Genomic DNA, 18560 nt, shown 5'->3' on the forward strand with positions numbered 1-18560 from the left:
TGAAAACTATCATGTTTCTCTTTATATGAATTTTTGAGCCTAGTTGTTCTCAAAAGTATTCATAAAAATGCATAATTCCTGAAAAAGTTCAAGTTTTTGTATCTGTTTGTACCCCCTTGAAACAAGGATGTGCATCAAATTTATCTATTTAAAATCTGCAAATAATTAAATTATTTTTAAGATGTTTCCACAGAGAGAACTTTTGCTTTGCCACAGGTACAGTCTAATCTTAAAAAAAAAGATCTTCTGTGATGACCTGAACAGATGGACTCTGTCCAAATGGGAAGAGCTGGGAATTTCCAAAAAAAGTAATTCTTCTATGAGAAATACCCAGAAGATGAAAGATACTTTGGGAAACCATAAGGAGTGACTCTTTTTTTATAAAAGATAAATAATAACTATGGTATTGTAAAGACTATCATTGGATTTTTATCTTGTAAATCTTACCTTAAAATATTATATATTTATGTGATTGGGTAAAAATAAAATCTAACAACTCATTCTCTAATTTGAATATTCCAACTTCTGATGGTAACATTGGAAACCTGCTCACCTATCAGCTATATTTCTGTGTCAAACTATCTAGTGGTGGTGGTTGTTGCTCAGTTTTCCAGTCATATCTGACTCTTTGTGACCCTATTTGGTCATCTTCTTGGCAGAGATACTAGAGATACTTCTTCCTTTCCCTACTTGTTTTACAGATGAGGAAACTGAGGCAAACAGGGTGAAGTGAGTTGCTCAGAGTCACCCAGCTTATAAGTGCTGGAGGCTGAATTTTTACTCAGACCTTGCTGATGCTAGGTCCACACCATCCACTGCACCACCAAGCTGAGCATCTATCAAGCTGAGCCTGCTACCCATTTTACTCACTTTTCTAACAGTTGCAAACTGTTTGCTTGAAATACATTCAAAGCACAGGATCAAGTTTTATTATACCAAATGCTATAACAACAAAAATTTCTATATAACAAAGTTCTTAAACCCAAATACTTATTTCTAAAATAAAAGTTCCTTGGGTCAGTTTCTTGAAGATTGTGTGTTAAGAACCAGGCTAGGTGTCCTCTTAACAAATATGATCTCCTCTGATCCTCACAACTGTTGCCTAGCTGGACCAGGTCACACAGCTAGTAGAATCTGAGACTGGATTTGAACTCAGGTCTTTCTGACTCCCTGTTTCAGGTTCTATCCCCTGCCTCTAAATAAAGCCATAAGCCCACACTGTGCATACTGAAGGCTGCTATTTCAGGTTAATATGATTACCCCAAGTTCTTGGAACTGCTCTTGCTGGGATGGTTGGAGCAGGGTAGGGCCAGTTGAAGGAAGGATGACATTCTCTCAGTGTCACACACTGTCCTCCATGTTCCTGGGGGGGGGGAGACATTGGAGTCCTTCTGACTCATCCTTCTCCTTTTCTCTCTCACCTTTGGCAAAGTTCTTCCTAAGCAGTCTCCCTCAAAGCCAAATATCCCTTTGCACGTGCCCAGACTTCTACTGTTTTTCTCTTGGCCTTAACCAAGACCTTCCTAACTGGCTTTAGTGAGTCTCCTCCTAGGTCCCAGACACCCCACTTTCCACTCGGCCTTAACCAAGAAACTCCTAACTGGTGGAGGGGGACAGTCCAGAGACAGTGAAGAAAATGACCAATTCAGATGTAAGGGGAGTCAGTCCCCCAAATTCACTTTCAGCCAGAGGCCAAAAGAAAAACAGAGTATTTGATGACTCCAATGAGTGGGGGTCTGATTTGGCAGAAATGAGGTTCAGATCAACATCTTTCACATCCACCATCATAAACCCAACTAGATTGATGAGATCAGTAAGTGAAGGGAAATGCTTTGGTACAAAGGAAATGCATGGCACTGAAGCAGTCCAAGTGACGATCAAGCACTGAAGCCCTGAGTCTCTTCCTAGGCCCTAGACACCCCACTCAGCACTGCCCTTCCCAGGACTGGACTGGCAGGAGTTTTCCAATCTTATCTTCTATTCCTCTGATTCCTTGATTCAGACCAAATGGATTCATTTCCTGAATGCTCCCTCAGGATGCTTCTTTCCTCATGATGTTCTTCCTCCCTCAGATGCTCTTTCTGATCCTCCAGTCCAATCCTACACTTTTTTCTCTCTAAATGTATAGCTTGGGTCTCCTTCTTCATCAAACTATTTCCAATTTTCTGTAGTCCTTGACAACATCTGAACACTTCTAGTCAATCAATGACCATTTATTAGCTATGTGTCAAGCACTGTGCCTGCCCTCGGGGAGTTCATGACCTAATGGAAGAGGCAACAGACAATGATTACATATAAATATAAACAGAGAGATGGCACAAGAATGAAAAGGGATTGGGGAAAGCTTTCTGGAGAAGGTAGGATTTTAGCTGGGGCTTAAAGGAAGACAGGTCAGAAGTGAGGAGGGGATGCCTTCTAGGCCTGGGGAACAATGCCACAGGAGCCCAGTCTGGATGGAAAATGGGATTAGTAGGCTATGAAGGACTCTGATGACCAAACAGAGGATTTTATATGTATACAAAGTTGGGGAGGCACTGGAGGGACACAATTGGACCTGCACTTCAGGAAAATCACATTGGTGACTGAGAGAAGTGTCAGCAAGGTCTGAGTTCAAATTCAGCCGCCAACACTTACTAGCTGGGTGCCTCTGAGCAACTCATTTCACCCTGTTTGCCTCAGCTTCCTTATCTGTAAAGCAATTTGGAGAAGGAAGCAGCCAACACTTCAATATCTCTGCCAAGAAAATCCCAAATGGGGTCACAAAGAGTAAGACATGACTGGAATGACTGAACCACCACCACTGGATGGTTTGACATAGAAACTTATCTGATAGGTGAATGATTTCCAATATCACCTCCAAAAATTGGAATGTTCAAATTAGGCTCCAGAGGATTGATGATGAACAATGATAGGACTGAGCTCTTGACAAACTGGAGATCATTTAATATGCAAAATAAGACATACATTTTTGGACATGGATGATGTGAGAATTTGTCTTTCTTGATTATACATATTTGTTATAAGAGTTTTCTTTCCCCTTTTATAATGGAGGTGAGAGGTGTCAAGGAGAGAAATTAAAAGTTTGCTGAAAATAAAGCATTACTAATTCATAGTTATTGGGTTTTTTCAATTTGTATTTTCTTTTCTTTTTCATGTATTTTCTTTCTTTTTTTTTTTGGCAAGGCCTTGGGGTTAAGTGACTTGCCCAAGGTCACACAGTTTTTGAGACCAAATTTGAACTCAGGTCCTTCTGACTCCAGGGCTGGTGCTCTGTCTTATCCACTGCACCACTTATGTATTTTCTTAATCAATGAATTTCAACAATACAGGTACTATCACATGTTTGATTGGGTATGTGTCCGTGAAATTATTTGGTATTAAAAACAGGTCCTTGTACTAGAAAACACAGAAACCACTGTGTTCAAATATAAAAAGATATACATTGGCTTGAACACCAAAATCCAACAAGGATTCAGGCAACAAGTCTATCTTACCCAATAGTCTGTCCATGACAGTGATACCAAGGGAGGTTGGATCCATGTTATGGGTAGTTCTTTATTATATCGACCTTGAAAAATCAATGCTTTTCTTTAAGACTGTTCTGTGAATCTATTCTTAACAAATTCATTTCAATCTTTTTGAGATGACTTAAAATTTCAGTATGCTTTTCTTGGTCTTCCCTGACTACTTAGTTCTGGCATATTCATGATTTTACAGGCTTCATTTTTCCATGTTAAAGAGTACTAGCTTTGTAGTCTGTGTTTATGTGACAGCTTCTCCATCCCATTGTTAATTTTGGGTGCTCTTTTTTTGGATCTCTGTCTGACTCCATTATGTCTTTCTTGAAGGAAAATAGCCAAAGAGAGTTTCACAGTAAGAGGCTACAGTTTGTTCTGTGCTTCAGGTAGGCAGCATTGTTGCAATTTAAAAGTAAGATTTAATATATCTCTATTTCCAGTTAAGTCATTTTTCTTTTAATGCAATCAGTTTAAGAGGATTGTTTTACAAGCTGATCCTAATGAGAAAACAACTTATTTCCTCTCCTCCCTGTCCAAAAAAGACAAACATCTTTCCTTTTGAAACTTTTCAAAATTGCAAATATTTATTTTGAGTCTCTAGAAAATCATTCAGCACACAAAAAGAGGTAAATGGCTGAATGATATTTCAGTGACCCCATTAAATTTATTTGCCAGCCAAAAGATAAAAGATTTATTCCTCTTCTTAATGGTAGATTTATATGCAATATAATATTAATGGAAAAGAAAAATGGTCAATCAATGGAACTTATTCATAGAAAGATGAAAAGAAGTAAGAATTTAACACTGAAATTTTGTAAAGAGACTTCAGTTCATTTCTATCTTCTATCTTGTTTTAATGCAGAGCTTTTCAACTTAGGGCCTATAGTCCCCCAAGGAATTTGGGGAGAGATTTCAGAGGGTCTGGAACGTGAATGGCAAAAAAATCACACTTTATTTTCACTATTCTTGGCTTTGTAATTTTTTGCATGTTATTTTATGTACTTAAAAATATTATTCTGAGAAGGGACCTATAGGCTTCATGAGACTGCGCCAAAATGTCACAAAAAAGTCAAAGAACCCTTGCTTTGATGTGACACCAAAGCAAATCAAATGAATAACAAAAGGAATTTGAGATATAAAAATAACATCTGTTTGTGGAACTTTCAATAGTTTTTATTGCTAACTTGCTTATAATTAAATTCACTGATTATTCCTTAAACAGGATCATAAGGTAGATTATCCTTTCTAAGATTAAAAAAAGACACAGAAATGTTTTTTCCCCAAAGTAACAGCCCATGGAAGAGAAAATTTGTTCTATTTTCTTCTTTTATTTCAGCTTAAAATATCTAATTATTAGGTAGATGAACTACTGGCAACCATCTGGTTTTTTCTTTAACATGGGAGCTAAACTGCTCTGATATCTATAAAATAACTGAATCTTATTTTTCTTTTCAACAATACTGCATCCTTGATGCCAACTCTGAACAAGACAAAAAAAAAATGGAAATCATGGCCTACAAAGTTTACTTTAATTTTGACCACAAAACCTGAAAAATGAAAATAACTGATTCAATTCTGATAGAATTACTCTCTCTTAGAAGTCCTCTCTTTAGTCAGAAGGCAAAAACAGGACAGACTGTGCTTTCAAGGAACCCTCCTTCTCCTGAGAGGTATACAACATGGTCCTATGTACTTAGAAAAATAAAAATCTAGGAAGTTGGAGAAAGGAGAGAGCCACTGGGAAGTAGGGAAGTGGAGGAAGGCTTCATGGAGGAGGCAGAAACCCAAAGGAAGACAAGATTCTCAGCGATGAACCTGAAGAAGGACTTCATCCCAGGTATGGGAGAGGCTTGTGTGAATGCAGGAGATAGTCTAGTTTGGCTGGAATGTGGTATGAGCCTCCATAGAAAACAGTAAGACTGGAAAGGGAGGCAAGAGGCCACATTTTATCAAGAGCCATGGGAGGGCTTTTTCAACAGGGGAAGTGATATGGCCAGACCTGTCCTTTAGGATGATTATTTTGGTAGGTGTGAGAGACACATTGGCAAGGGAAGAGAGGATAAGCAGGGGAGAGCACATGGGAGGCAGCTGTCAAGGTGAGTGTTGATGACAAAGATGGCAGCTGGGTGAATGGACAGAAAGGAGGAGACTGGAGAGAGTACAGAGCTTCCCTGGGCTCAGTCACTGAGGGGCTGTGGGGTTTAAGAGAGTCTGCAATGACCACATTAAAGGAGGAAGGGCATTTAGAAGAGCTATAGGTTTGGGGGGAAGGGCAGTGATGTCTTCAGTTTTAGACATCTTTAATTGAGAAGCCACAGGGCTTCCAGGTGAAAGTACCTGGCAAGCTGGCATCGGAAGATGTTGCTGTGCAAATGCAGAGATGTTTGTGGAGATCTGAAAATGGAATCAGTGACCTTATGAAGGCCTAAAAGCACCGAAAAGCACCTAAAACAAAAACTAAACTTCCTGGGCCCTCTCCGCTCCCCACTGATGAAGCCCCCATGCATAGATTCTTCATAGACCTTTAGTTTAATGATGACCAGGGACTAGAATTTGTTGTGAGAACCACTGGCATCAGACAGTCCCTTCCTACCTTCCCTTAGTGACATGCTTGGATTATAATTTTAAGCAGGTCTTTGGGAGGTTGATTTCATTCATTTTTCTGTGAGAGTAAATCTCAGAATGAACAGCTAGAAGTAAATTGGAGGGAGGGAAAAAAGGAGAGAGAGTTACAGAAAAGAAAGAGAAACACAGATTGAACCTTCCTTTGCAGCCCCATCCTAAAGAACCCCAGCATCTCTGTCCCAAAACATCCAATGAAAGCCTGAGCCAACCTCTTCTTCCAGCAACTCTATGAGCATTCTTTCTGAAAAGAAAGCAGCCAGAGGCTCCTTCCCATGACGTGGGCCATAGGGATCAATAACGTAACTTGGCCCCATGCAGTGAAAGCTTTGGCCCTCCCCACTCTCTACCAGCATCTCCCTCCCCACTCCTTGAGGCGGGGAGCCAGAGATGGGGCACTTCACTTCAGAGCAAACAAGACACAGTCAGCCTTAGCAGTTGTGTTTTAGCCAGGCAGGCAAGGTGTCCACTGTTCTCGGGACAATCTGGGTGGATCAGTGGGCAGAAAACTTCACCATTTCCTAGTGGAGATGGGCCAGCCACAGATCCACCTGCTCTCAATGTCTGGACTGATCCCTCCCTTCCTGGTCTTAGATCCCTCCAGGAGAAGGGCAGCTCCCTCTGAGAGCTGGCTCTGTGTCTCCAGCCCTTGCACAGGGCCCTGCACTTATGGTTGTTGAACTGAATCTAGATACATGCCGACGGTACAAAAACGTGGAAGTGGGTTTTGACAGCTGTAAAACAAGGCAATGCCAGTCTCCCCAGGGGATTCTTGGGAGAATCACAGGAGATAAGACATGCCTCTGAAAACTGGCAACCCCCTGACAGATATGAGAAGATGGAACAACACAAAATTTCCCTAGCAAGTATTTGGAGAATGTGAGTCCCAACACGGAGAGGCCTCAGTGAACAAAGAGGTGAACAAACTGAGTACTCTCACAGCCTTGGTGACATCATTACTGGGGACGGTCCCAGAGAAGATATCAGCTCACTGAGACTAAAATGAAGCTGTCATTTCATTATGGAAGTTAAAACAGACTAGTTTGCCATTAAAAAGGGTCCACACATCAAAGAATAACAGGCAAGAAGAAAAGCCATATAGTTCTTGAGACAGAAATCCTGCCCTTGTGCTCACAGATCTCTATTTCATTTTGGAGAAGGAACATGAAATAGAACGAATGACTGTTATGTCAGGATTGACCTTACAGTCCAGGTCTGGCCGATGCTCAGGATGACTCTCTATGCCATTTTAAAGATGCTGACTTAAAATTCTGCTGAATGAATATGCACTAGAGCTTCTATAGAACTGGTAAAGGATTAAAAAACAATGACAACTTTAAGGATATTAACAGAAAAAAGAAAATGAAAAAGCCAGAAGGGACTTATAAAATGGCATTTGACTATTAAAACCAATAATCCCAAACTGCATGATGAATCTGGACTGACAGCTCCTTAACAGCTAATTCTTCTGTAAGAAAATGCTTTCATAGTATCAGTTTAGGAGGGGAAAAGTCAGATTTGGTGGATTAGTTTCTCTTAAAAAAATAAAAATTATACTCAGGATTTTACAAATAAATGGTTTATGAGAAATGAACTACTGACATTAATGGAAATTAAATATACTATTTTTATTGAATTTTGACCATTTCTGGGGAGAAATGTGGCAAAGTATGGATCTGAAAAAATGAAATAAGGCTAAGACTTGTAGATTACACAGGAGAGTCGTGCTTTAAAAAAATCATGAACATTTAAAAGCAATTCAGTAGGCTCTGGACACAGAAGCCATAAATGATACTATAAATAAGAGATATTTTAATAAGCAAGAAGTGACTTGTTATTGATGGGAGAACTATCCCTGAGTCAACTGTCAATGCACAGACCACAGAAACATTAGAGGTAAGATAAAAAAGAATAAAGAATAATAATGAGAAATTATTGAACTGAAAATCAAAAAATGGAAAGTGGACAAAAGAAGTGAAATCAATATTGATTATAAAGATTTCTTCCAGAGGTTTAACCAGCTTGAGAGTCCATAAACTGGGCAAGCATCTCCTGCCAAAGATAAAACTGACTTTGAACTTAAATTTGTTTATAAACTCACAAAGAAGTATAAAAAACAATAATGAATGGTATTACTTTATTTAGCAAAGAGAAGCAGTGGACAGTAATATCAATTTAAAGAAAACATGGCGGGGACAGCTAAGTGACACAGGATCGGAGTTCAAATCTATCTCAGACACGTGATACATACTAGCTGTGATCTTACTCCCCCCATTCCCCCTTCTCCCCTCCAAAAAAAAAAAGCATGGCAAAATAGTCAACTAAACAAAGTCTTCTCAAAGACATTCAAGTTGGAAGCTGGATTACAAATATTAAAAAAATGGAAAATATTTGCAAAATTTATTTTAACTGTTTTCTCCAATAAAGATAGAGGAACAAGTAGACTCTGACATCATAGCCCCCAAGATGCTTTTAGAAGATCATCAGTATTGTATGCATCAGTGTTGAGCACTGTATTAGATACTACAGGGAAGAGAGAAAAGAAAATGATTCTGGTTCCTCCATCAGGAAGTTTATAACTTAAGAGCCTGGAACTTAAAGTTTTAAGCACTGTTTATTACCAACAAACCAAAATGACATTTTAGAACATAGCCCACAGATATTGACTCCTCAGTGAGATTGCTTCTAAGCAAAGGCACATTAGAGGAATGATTAAGAGCACTGGATTTTTTTGGACATTCCCATTACCACTCATCTGCTCCACCTCCATCCTGACTGCCTGGTCCCCAGGGGACTCAAAGCTGGATGCATTTCTTAATGATTACCAACTCCCACCCTTTCAAATTCTCCCTAACTCAGTGCTTCTGAATCCCAGCTATCATAATGTAGATCTATGCTCTCTAGAATGCCTGCTCTCTAGAGTTAGGAAATTTGTCTTCATTTTAAATCAAGTCCTTTCTGATTCCTTTCATTTTCTTGTTCTCACTAAAACTCTCTCCTCTACTCTCCAGTCACAGTCCCCTTCTTCATCTCAGCGCACTGGTAAACTGGTTCAAATCCACACTCTTCTCTATTCTCAAGTCACAGTCCCCTTCTTCATCTCACCCACTGGTAGACCGGTTCAAGTCCACACTTTCCTCTACCTCGAGTCACAGTCCCCTTTTTCCTATTACAACTCATGCTCCACTAAGCTCTAGGCAGGGCTTTACTCCCAGTAGCCATTGACTTTCACTTGCTGCTGAGCAGGGCTGGAAACCAGACTGAGAGGATTATCTATAATGAGGATAAGCTAGAAGCCTTTCTAATAAGATCAGGGATGGAGCAAAGATGTCCATCATCACAATTATTATTAAATATTGTATTAGAAATGCTAACTAGAAAACAAGAAAAAGAAATTGAAGGAATAAGCACAGGAAAAGAGGAAACAAAATTATCACATTTTGCATATTATATGATGACTTAAGAGAATCCTAGAGAGTCAAATAGGAAACTGATTAAAACAATTGACAACTTCAATAAAATTGCAGGATATCTACCATCCACACAGGTCATCAGAATTTCTGTATATTATCAATAAAATCCAGCAGGAAGATATAGAAAGAGAAATTTCACTTAAAATAAGTGCAGAAAGTTAAAAAAAATTACTTGGAAATCTACCTGTCAAATCATATAAAAGAATTATATGAACCCAATTACAAAATATTACACACAAACAAAACAAATCTAAATAACTGAGAAAATATTAATTGCTCATGGATAGGATGTCAATATAATAAAAAATGGCAATACTGCCTAAATTAATGTGTTCATTCAATACCATATCGATCTGCCAAGAATTATTTTATACATCTAGGGGAAAAAAGTAATAACTGAAGAAACAAAAGGTAAAAAAGGTCAAGGGAATCAATAAAAAGATAGGATAGGAAAAGGGTCTAGAAATACCAGAACTCAAACTATAAGACTGTAATCATCAAAATAATTTGGGACAGGGTAAGAAATAGGTTGATCAGTGGCACAGATAAGGTATACGATATACAGTAGCAAATGAGCACAGTAAGCTAGTATCTGATAAGCCTAAAGATTACAAATATTGGGGCAGAAACTCATTATTCAACAAAAACAATTAGGAAAAATAGAAAATGGTCTGGTGGAAAGTAGGCAAGACCAAGATCTCACATACTATGCTAAGATAAGCTAAAAGTGGGGGCATAAAAAGTTATATCATAAGCAAATTTGTGGAGCAGGTAAGAAATTACCTGTCATATTTGTGGATCTGACATATAAACATATAAAAAATCGAGAGCTTCCCAGGAAAAAAATGAATATAGTTTTATTACATAAAATTTAAGAAGTTTCATAAAAACAAAACCAATGTAGCTAAAATTAGAAGGAAAATGGGAATTTGGGAAAAGTATTTGTAAGCTTATCAGCTAAAGGTCTCATTTTTAAACTACATAGGAGACTGAGCCAAATTTAGAAGAATAAGACCCATTTCTCAACTGATAAATGGTCAAAAATTGTTATGCAGTTTTCTGAGAAAGAAATCACAAAATACATAAAAATGTTCTAAATCACTAAAAATGAGAAAAATACATATTAAAACAATTCTGAAATACTAAATCACAGTCATCTAAGTTGACAAAAAATGACAAATACTGAAGGGGATGTGAGAAAATAGAAACACCAATGCACTGTTCATAGAGCTGTGAACTAGTCCAGCAACTTGGAACTATTGATTAAAAAGCTATTAAATTGTATGCATCTTTTGACCCAGCAATATTGCAACAAGATCTATAACCCAAAGGGATCAAAGAAAAGGGGAAAGGATCCATATGTACAAAAATATTTATAGCAAGTTCTTTTTGTGATGGCAATGAACTGGAAACTGAGGGAATGTCCATCAATTGGGAGAATGGCCAGGTGAGTTATGCTGTATGGATGTGATGCAATGCTATAGTGTTTTAAGAAATGATGAAGGGAATAGTTTCAGAAAAATCTGGGAAGACCTGGATAAACTGAAGCAAACTGAAGTTAACAGAAACAGGAGAACATTTTAATTTAATAAAGGTAATTAATTTTGAAAGACTTAGTAACTCTGATAAACACAATGACTAACTACAATTCCAGGTTACTTATGGTGAATATACTATTTACTTGTCTAGACAGAGATAATGGACTCAGAGTCCAGAATGAATCATATTTTTTTCCCTTTTTAACTTTTTTTTTGTTTTTTTTGGGGGGGGCATGGCTAATTGGAAATTTGTTTTGCAAAACAATATAAATGTATAATGGGTTTTGTTTTTCTTGCCTTCTTAACAGGTGGGGAAAAGGGGAGAGAAGGGAAGAATTTGAAATAAAAAGATACCCTCATTACGAGAAGGCAATAGCAACTATGGAGACAATAGAAAGCATCAGGAGCTTCAATTTACATGCTAAATCCTAGGATAGGCCCACATTCTCTAAAACTATCCATTGGCAGTGGAGGATCCTTTGCAAATCTAGACTAACTTCTCATGATGAAAAATCAAAATTGGGCAGCTTAATTACTGGGGAATCTCTAGTTATTTAAGAAACTACAGATTTTCAAAAATCTAATTGAATATTTTAGAATTCTGAAGGAAGTCAGGTCAAATATCTATTAGAGATAGCTCCCTGTCTCCAAGGACCATGGATAACTCCTTGGAATGTTTATGAGGCAATAATAAGCTTCCTTCCTCCAAAGTATGAACCGAAATATTATGGTGCCCCAAGATCAAGAAATAGGTATGAGACGATTCTTTGATGGCCTCCTTATGGTCATGCACTCAGTTTACAATTATTTCAATTTTGGGCCATTGGTTATTTGATAGGACTAACAATAAAAGGTAAGTATGAAAGAAATGAACTGAAAGAGTATTTAATAGTACACCAGACTACACTGAAGGAAATTCTGGAATTTACCTTATTACAGAGTTTTAAAAGGTGGTGACTGAATCATCTGGGTTAAATTATCTTGATGTTCACTAGCTTGGAGAAAAGGCATTGAATGCCTAGTCCTGCTTTTCCAACAAGATTCCTCTTTCCTTAGAATAAGACTAGAGCTTTCTAAGATCTTTACAATTAGTCCTAGTTTATATGTTCTCTTCAACTAGGAATGAACTGGGGCTATTCCAGGGCCCATGTCCCACATTACCAAAGCTGAACCCAAACTGAACTATTTTCTAGAGGAATAGGGGAGTATTTCAGAGGAAAGTGCTTAGTTTAACCATCATCTCTCTCTCTCTCTCTTTTTTCTTTTTTAGGTTTTTTGCAAGGCAAATGGGGTTAAGTGGCTTGCCCAAGGCCACACAGTTAGGTAATTATTAAGTGTCTGAGGTTGGATTTGAACTCAGGTACTCCTGACTCCAGGGCCGGTGCTTTATCCACTGCGCCACCTAGCTGCCCCACCATCACCTCTTTAATAGAAATCTGCATATCGCCAACTTGTGTGAATTAAAGGCCTGTCATGTAGGGGTCATTTCAGATATTGGTTTCTGAGGAAAGAAGCTGCATAGCTCAGTTATCATACAACAGTATTTTCACCATCATGATTGAGACAGTATTCTTCAGGTCAGCAAAATCTCAGCATGAAATTGCTTCAGAGGAAAAGTATTTCAGTTTCTGGGGCTGTTCCACATAACACTATTGCTGCAAAGTTCTTTCTTTGCCTGTCATTATCACTTTATTCTGTTAAATGGAACTCTAGTCAGATGGACTAGAAACAGGGAGACAGTAAGACAGCTGAACCATAGTCTACACACAACATTCTGGGGTGTGTCTGGTTTCTATGCTGCTCTCCTTCCAAATATTCTGAGCAGGTCACAGACATTCCACAAGGAATGAATCATTTTACTGTAACTGAGTCATGAAGAGTTGGTACATTAAAAATGATTAGCACCGTCAGTCTCTTCTCTTTCATAAGTATTTTATAAGACAATTAATTCTCAGCAAACAAGGCCTGATTAGTTTCATTTTGCAGCCAAGTAAATAAACTGAAGCTCACTGAAGTTAATCTATTCCCCCCCCCCACAAAAATTAATTGAAAGTTAGACATTTTCCATCTGCTTGCGGTCAGGGACAGGTTTATGTCTATCCCAGAAACATCAGATAATAGATAGTTTTTTGAGTCTGAAAACAGGAGAATATAGGATGGTACGTAGTGTGTAGTGAGGCAGGATCAGGGAAATAGAGGTGTACTTTTAGGGAGCAGAAAAAGAAGGGAATTCTCATTAGACTAGGTGAACTTTGTCTAGTTCTAAGATCCTATAACTCTATGGTGCTATGTGAAAGACAAAAATGAATCGTGAAAACCTGGCTAACAAACAATATATGCAGGTTGGGGTGGGGTGGGGGGAATTAAAAAGAATTAAAAAGAAAAATGGCACTATGTTTTTACACCTAATCTGATATAGGGTGAGAGAGTTCTCTTTCATATTAAAAAATGGTTCTGACCAAAGTGATTGCTTATATATTCCTATGGCCAGGAAAAACTAATGTGGAACAATCCTTTTCACCTGGTAAATCAAGACCACTATATTTTGGTTAGCAACTCCTGCCAGGCTTGTAGAATTTTCAATTACTTATGGCTCTGACACTGAATTGTGGGCTTCCTGCCATCTTTGCTATAAAAGAGTCATCTCAGCTCTCCAGGACAGGGTAGGGCAGAGTGGGCAGGGCAGGCAGGACAGGTAGGCTGTTCTCTCTCTGTGGAATCTGAACAAACATCAAAGAACACTATCTCACTACACCATCATTAGGCGTTAGCTGGAGAAGTCAAGAGAGAAGTTGAAAAGTTGTTTTTCAGTGGTTTCAGTTAAGTTTGATTCTGTGTGACCCTATTTGGGGTTTTCTTGGTAGAGATGCTGGAGTGTTTGCACTTTTGTTCTCCAGCTCATTTTACAGGTGAGGAAACTGAGACAATTAAGGTTAAGTGATTTGCGCAGGGTCACCCAGTTAGGAAGTATCTGAGATCAGTCATGAACGCAGGAAGATGAGTCCTTCTGACTCCAGATAACAAACCCTTAATATAGGCCATAGATTATGGAAACCAAATCACACCATTCTGTCCAAAACTCCTATATAATCAGTAAGCATAGTTATGAAAAGGGAAACAGAGAGAACAGAGTCTGTGTGGTCTTCTGTCATGCCTGGTCACCCTGGTCTCTTTCTCCAACTATCTTTTTTGTTTTTAAGAAGATAAGCTTTGGATTCACTACAGAAAATATAAAAAAAATGCAGTTCTTTTTTATTTTTCTGGGGGGGGGAAGGAATGGAGACTCCAAGTTAAAATATAAAAAAGAACAACTGATTTAATTACTTTTGTAAGATATTACTTTTTAGCTTGTAAAAGAAAAGTAACTGCCAACATGTCATCTAAAGAGACAAGTTTTAAATTTTTAGAATTAGAATGATCCGCCATCCTGCCCTCCCATTGTCATCATGCCAGAAGCTATATTCTAAAGTAAGATGTAATAGAGTATTCTGATGTTTTTGGTTTTCCCTAACAAGTATGAGTCAACACGCTTGCTGATGAGAAAGCACGATAGTCTCATGGTGAGATGCATCATGTGGGGCATGACCAAGGTGGAACTTTGCATTGCTTGATTATGCATTTTTATTGTCTCAAAATTTGGAAGGTGGGGGGGGTGGCTAAAGATAATGTTGCCTTCTCCAACACCACGAAGAAAAGGTTGGTAAAAGTACGTTAAAAATGACCAAAGAGAATAGAAAGAAGGGGGAGAAGGAAACACAGACAAGCAGGATAGCTTTGAAAGCTACATGCTGAATTTATATATATTTAAAAGGAAAAAGCAAGCTGGATAAAATAGAAATTCATAGTTACAAGTACAAATCCTCTTTTTTCTGTTCAACTTTGTATGTGTAAATGTTCATTTTATTTGATATTTAAGTTCATGATAAAATAATTTAAAAATAAAATGAAAACTTTTAATAAAGTAAAAAATGGATTAAGGGGAAGAATATGTGTTGATAAATCAGATCAGATTACAAAGGAAATGGTCAATTCAAAGAGCATAAGCATAGGGAATTTGGAAAGGAGAAGAAGAGGCATTCAGGTACCCCAGTTTCTTTCCCATGCTCTTCATCTTTAGCATTATTTGCTGCTCTCTTCAACTCTACAGATATTTTATGCTAACAAAAGAAGCTAGCTAGAGAAAAGAGGGGAGGGGTGTGGGGAAGAAAATGTATGCTCCTGTGGCAGTGGGTAAGGGTGAGGAAGAGACAAGGCTGCCTCGTTGGGGGAGTTTGGCTCCTTAAAGGTGATGGATTACAAGCTTGAGCTGCTCCCCCAAGCTGGACCAGTCACAACTGAATTCAATTTAGCAGAAGCCCCTCACCAACAGATTGGTTGCCAAGGGAGTGCCTCTGGGAAGATGGAAAACGAAGAAGTCTCCTGCCCAACTAAGCCTGCTGGTTGGGTGCCAGCCAGAAGCAATGTGTCCTGGAGTGCCCAGAGGGATGGGGGATCCTGGGAGGCAGGAGGAGCCCTGGAGAGTGAAGGACAAGGCAACCCCCCCACCTTCCAGAGAAAATGGAGGCCTAGAGTTGCTTGGTCTAAAGGCCCCCAAACCTGAGTGTTCATATTTGTATAAATTATGGGGCTTATTGATGCCCTTTTGGAGCACCAGAGGAATACCAGAGTTTCTCTGAGCAAAAGGGCACCTGGTCAGCTTCCTTCTATTAAAGGGTGTGCCATGGAGTCCCCCCGATGCCAAGCATTTACATTTCAGTGCTGCAGAAATCCAAAGCTCATGGGGCCAGAAAAGGTGGGGTGGCCTGCTTGTCATGAGAAGCAGAAGGATCAAGATTCGTCCTCTTAGTTGTTTGGGGAACACTTAATAGATGAAAACAAGGATGGCAGAATGCTGAGCCTGGAGGCCTAGCCATGGTCCCTACTACTGCACTGTTTGGAGACCCCCTGAGGCTCTGCTCCAGGGAGACCACAGGTCAAGATCTTAAGATTATCCCTGTCTCTAGGGCCCTGGCCCTTAGACATCTCACCAGAACTCTGCCTTGCCCCCCCCCCCCCCCCCCCCCCGTCTCCCTGGGTGAGTCCCTTCAGGGGCCTCTTGTGGGTCAGGCCCAGCAGGCTCTGCTTCTGCATGCTGTGGAATTTGGCACCCGGCCCTAGGTGGGCCGCTCTTCACTCCCACTTCAGCTCCCCTTTCTTTCCTCCGATGCTCCTGATGGCAGAGACCCTACTTCCTGTTGCTTCTGTCTCTCCAGTACTTATCCCAGTAAGTGGCACATAGGAAATACTTAACGCCTGCTTCAATAGTCCAAGGGTCTGGGACTGCCCCCACAGATGCCAATCATAATCCCTCTGTGAGCCTGCCTATACCCAGCCTCCAGGCATCCCTAGGGGTGTCATCATCCATGGGATGTACCTTTGGAGAACAGGTCCTCTGCAAGATTAAACTGGAGTGTTCAGTGATGCTCTGCCCAGGAACCAATGGGAGAGCATGACCCTGGCAATGACCCGGTGGGTACCGCCAGCTTCTGTGGTGTGGATGTCTGCAGCAGTGGGACAGGAGGCTAAGACAAGAGTAATTTTCTCAATGTATTTGTGATCTTATTCACAACTGCAGGGGTGACTGGGAAATAATCGATGACTCTCCTTGGGAAGCCTGATGTTCTCATTGCTCCTACTGTCTGTGTTTATCGCCCCACTTTTCAGCCATTTCCCATCATGTCTGACTCTTCTTGACCCCACTTGGGGTCTTCTGGCAGAGACACTAGAGGGTTGGGCATTTCCTTCTCCAGCTCATTTTCTAGATGAGGAAGCTGAGATAAACAGTGTGAAGTGACTTGCCTAGGGTCACACAGGTGGTAGGTGTCTGAGGCCAGATTTGAACTCATAAAGATGAGTCTTCCTGATCCCAAGTCCAGGGTGCCATCCTCTGCACCACCTGCTGTACTATTTTTACAGGTCCATTATTTGTGTATTTTCAAACTGATGGTGATTTGCTGTTCCCATTCCCCTGCACCTACTCCCCAGTTTCCCAGCTCCTAAGCCAGTGGCTGGCAGTGACTATCTCATTGGTACTCTGCTCTTTACAGGCTGTCTTCCACATCAAAATGCTGCTCCTGGAGGGCAGTGGCCAGCACTCATCACAGCCCTGGGTCAGGTGTCAGGCTCTCTAACCCTGGGAGGAAGCGGTTATTAGTATCCCTCTTTAACAGAGGAGGAAACTGGGCTCAGCAGGTGAAGTAACTTGCCCAGGGTCACACAAGCATCTGAGGTCACATTTGAACTCAGGTCTTCCTGACTCTGGGCTCAGGGTTCTGGGCACCATGTCCCCAGCAAGCTTTCTCTGTGGTCAAGCACTTAGTCTAGTTTTGTAGTTAACTGAAAAACAAAATGAGAATAACTGCCTTAAAGACAACCTGGTGATGGCCCTTGGGCAGGACCTGCAGCTCAGGAGCAAGCCCATAGGGAAGTCTTTTCAGCTTGGTTGGCATAGCCTTCAACAGCCCCTGTCACTGGCCCAACATGATGTAGATGATGAAAAACAAAGGAAATGAATTAGAAGGGGAAAAATGGGACTGCCACAAACCTTCAAACAAAATTTGCTTTCTAGAAGGGAACAATCAAAGAAATGAGCAAACCAAAAAAGCTTTGGATTAAAAAGACATGAAGCTGAACTAGGAGAGGAAAATTTAGTGAACTCTGAGGTTTTCTTTATGGAAGCTGACACTGCTTTGAAGAACATTAGAATGGATAAGAGTTGGGTCACAAATATTTATCAAGTACCCTCTATGTACCCGAGAAAGGCTCAACCAGGACCTACCCTCAAGGGACTCTCAGTCTAATGAGGCAGCGCCATGCAGACAACTGTGCCCAGCCTTGGCAACATGAACTGGAGATGACACACAGATGAAGGACAATTGGGAAGCAGTTCTTGCAGAAGGGGGATGTTAGAAAAGGCTTGAAGGAAGCCAAGAGGTGAGGAGGGGGAGGATTCCAGCATTGGAGGCCAGGCAGGAAAAAAATGAGTAGAATGAGGAACTAGAACATCCCTGATGACATGAGAGAGTGGAAGGGCATAGAAGACCAGAAGGGGAGGAAGGAGCTAGTTAAAAAGGGCTTCAAAAACTGAACAGATTCTGGAGGCAGAAAGGAGTGACTCCAGATTATGGAACAGGGGAATGGCACAGTCAAACCTGTGCTTTAGGAAAATCAATGTGATGGCGGAGGTTGGCCTGCAGTGGGGAGAGACTTGAGGTAGGAGACAAACTGGAAGGTTCTCGAATAGTCCAGCCAAGAAGAGTCCAGGGATGAGGACCTGCCCCAGGGTACTAGTGGGGTCAAGAGGAAAGAAGTGCTGTACATCAGAGATGTGGTGAAGGTAGAGTCAGCAGAGAAGACATGGGAAGTGAAAG

The 18560-nt window shown here is 40.2% G+C and overlaps 1 protein-coding gene across 2 annotated transcripts in view; it reads right to left on the minus strand.

The window, feature by feature from the left end:
- Nucleotides 1-18560, minus strand: part of RNF24 (ring finger protein 24) — a 101913-nt gene that overhangs the window by 35407 nt on the left and 47946 nt on the right. The gene's annotated exons all lie outside the window — the stretch shown is intronic.

The sequence above is a fragment of the Macrotis lagotis genome, chromosome 1 (assembly GCF_037893015.1).
Source record: "Macrotis lagotis isolate mMagLag1 chromosome 1, bilby.v1.9.chrom.fasta, whole genome shotgun sequence".
Classification (NCBI taxonomy): Eukaryota; Metazoa; Chordata; class Mammalia; order Peramelemorphia; family Peramelidae; genus Macrotis; species Macrotis lagotis.